The sequence below is a fragment of the Protomyctophum parallelum genome (genome assembly GCF_964188405.1).
Source record: "Protomyctophum parallelum genome assembly, chromosome: 4".
NCBI lineage: Eukaryota > Metazoa > Chordata > Actinopteri > Myctophiformes > Myctophidae > Protomyctophum > Protomyctophum parallelum.
The window spans coordinates 48231159-48233854 of record NC_139700.1 but is presented as its reverse complement, the minus strand read 5'-3'; the positions used below and the strand labels follow the sequence as shown (position 1 = coordinate 48233854).

General features: G+C 46.0%; 1 pseudogene across 1 annotated transcript; it reads left to right on the top strand.

Moving 5' to 3' along the window:
• The first annotated feature begins 1003 nt into the window (after nt 1-1003).
• Nucleotides 1004-2414, top strand: LOC310857238 (E3 ubiquitin-protein ligase TRIM35-like; annotated as a pseudogene). The gene has a single exon. The product of its transcript is annotated as an E3 ubiquitin-protein ligase TRIM35-like (transcript).
• Nucleotides 2415-2696: the final 282 nt, after the last annotated feature.

Here is a 2696-nt window from a genome sequence, read left to right as displayed (position 1 = left end):
AGACCTGTGCATTGCTGTTGTTCATATATTGTTTATCAAGGCTCAGTGATGTAAACGAAACTAATTACATTTAACGTGCATATTCCAGTTTGAACCGTTTAAACTGATTTGGATCATGTTTTATGAACACGTTGCTGTAGGCCCATTGGAAAAACATGTTTGCCTGCATGGGAGCATCCATTGAAGTATCCATTGAAATACAAAGAACATTGAGTATCCATTGAAAACACATGTATTTTTGCCTGCATGGGAGCGTGTGTGCATGTGCAGGAGGGACATGACAGACACAGAGGCGGGCAGGGGAAACAGTTTTTATTGGCTTGCCCTTGACCTTTGTTTGGTTGTATTCAGGTTATCCATGTCATAACATCAGGGTGTGTGTGTGTATGTGTGTGTATGTGTGCGTATGTGACACGTACACACCGTATGTGTGTGTGTGTGTGTGTGTGTGTGTGTGTGTGTGTGTGTGTGTGTGTGTGTGTGTGTGTGTGTGTGTGGTTTTTATTGTTTTTATTGCCTTGCCCTACTTTGTTTGGTCGTATTCCGGTTTTTCATGTCATAACACCAGGGCTAACACCAGGCTTTTCGCGTGCGTGCGTGCGTGTGCGTGCACACAGAAGAACATGACTCAAAGTTCATATCCTTGTTCCGTCGCTCAGACTGTTTGTGAGACTGGCATGCACTCGTCAGTCAGAGCGAGCGACACGGAAACACTAACCGGGAGGAAAACATCAATCAATCATACATAGATCAATTTATAAACGGACAGATCATTTGGACAACCTGGCAGAACGACAGACACAGACAGGTTGTTAGCTGCTATAATCTCCACTGAGGTAAGAACAGAAAGATTATAAAAATGTGCTAAAATTATTAATATGACTATGTATACTATACTACTACTATTACTATCGAGTATTGATTGTTTTGTCTCGTAGTATTCCTCTGGTGTAACAACAGCCTCAGAGAACATTCCATATCCGGTGTGTGAACGGCAGACAAAATGGCTTCCCATTTGACTGTTCAGAAAGAGGAGCTGACCTGTCCCGTGTGTCACGAGATCTACAAGCATCCAGTGGTGCTGTCCTGTGGACACAGCTTCTGCAAAGACTGTCTGCAGGAATGGTGGACGAAAAGACCAACAAAGGAATGTCCTGTTTGTCAGAGAAGATCCTCCAAGGACAATCCTCTCACAAGCATCGTTCTGAAGAACCTGTGTGAGAACCTCTTGGAGGAGAAAGGCCGGAGCTCCTCGTCGGTGAGCTCTGACGTCCTCTGCAGCGCACACGCTGAGAAGCTCAAGCTCTTCTGTCTGGACGACCAACAGCTGGTGTGTGTCGTGTGTCGCGACTCAGAGAAACACGCCGGACACCAGTTCTTACCCGTGGTCCGTGGACGAAGTGTCTGGACGTTACAAACAGAAGGTCCAGAAATCACTGGAGCCTTTAAAGACGGAACTAAAGTACTTTGATGAAGTTAAAACAAATTATGACATAACAGAAAATCACATCAAGGTTCAGGCCAGGAACACAGAGGCGCAGATTAAGATACAGTTTGAGGATCTCCGTCGGTTCCTACAGGAGGAAGAGGAGGCCAGGATCGCCGCTCTGCGGGAGGAAGAGGCTCAGAAGAGTCAGGAGATGAAGGAGAGGATTGAGGCTCTGAGCAGAGAAATGGAAACCCTCTCCAACGCAATCCAAGCTGCCGAGGACCAGCTGAGAGCCGACGATCACGTCGCATTCCTGCAGAACTACAAGACCACCATGGAGGGAGTCCAGCTCACCCAGCTTGACCTACCGCCGCTCTCAGGAGGAGCGCTGATAGACGAGGCCAAACACCTGAAGAACCTGACCTTCAGAGTCTGGGACAAGATGAAGGACATTGTCTCCTACACTCCTGTCGCCCTGGACCCCAACACTGCTGGTCCATGGCTCGTGCTGTCTGATGATCTGACCAGTGTGACACGTGAAAAGCGACAGCAGCTTCCTAATAATGGAGATAGGTCAAACTACTGCAGTGTACTGGGTTCTGAGGGCTTTAACTCAGGGTCTCACAGCTGGGATGTTGAGGTTGAATACAATAAATACTGGCATGTTGGTGTATGTGTGGGGTCTGACCTGAGGCAGGGAAGCTGGTATATCGAGTTAAAAATGGGTTACACAGCAGTCTTCTCATCAAGGAGCGATAAGACGACTCGTCTCTCAGTGGATAAGCAACCCCGGAGGATCAGAGTCCATCTGGACTGGGACAGAGGACAGCTGACCTTCTCTGATCCTGATTCTGACACACACCTGCACACCTTCACACACACCTTCACCGAGACACTGTTTCCATACATTTATAATGGGTTTTTTGGTCCGTACCTGGAGGTGTTACCGGGGAAGATCTGTGTCACTCTGGAAAACCACAGTTAGAAATAGAATGTCAGTCAAAAGAAGAAAAAAGAAAATCGACTGAATATATTGATCTGGTATTGATTAAGGGCTATTGTTTTATGCAGGTCATTAATTATTATTTTAAATTTGTCGCAGTGATTATTTAATTCATGTATTGTTCAGTTTGTAATGTCTTCAGTATTGCAGACAGACAGACAGACAGACAGACAGACAGACAGACAGACAGACCTAGGTGGAATGATAGTCAAACAGATAAAACGATACCTGAATAACATAACAGAGTTTATATCAGTGGTGGAA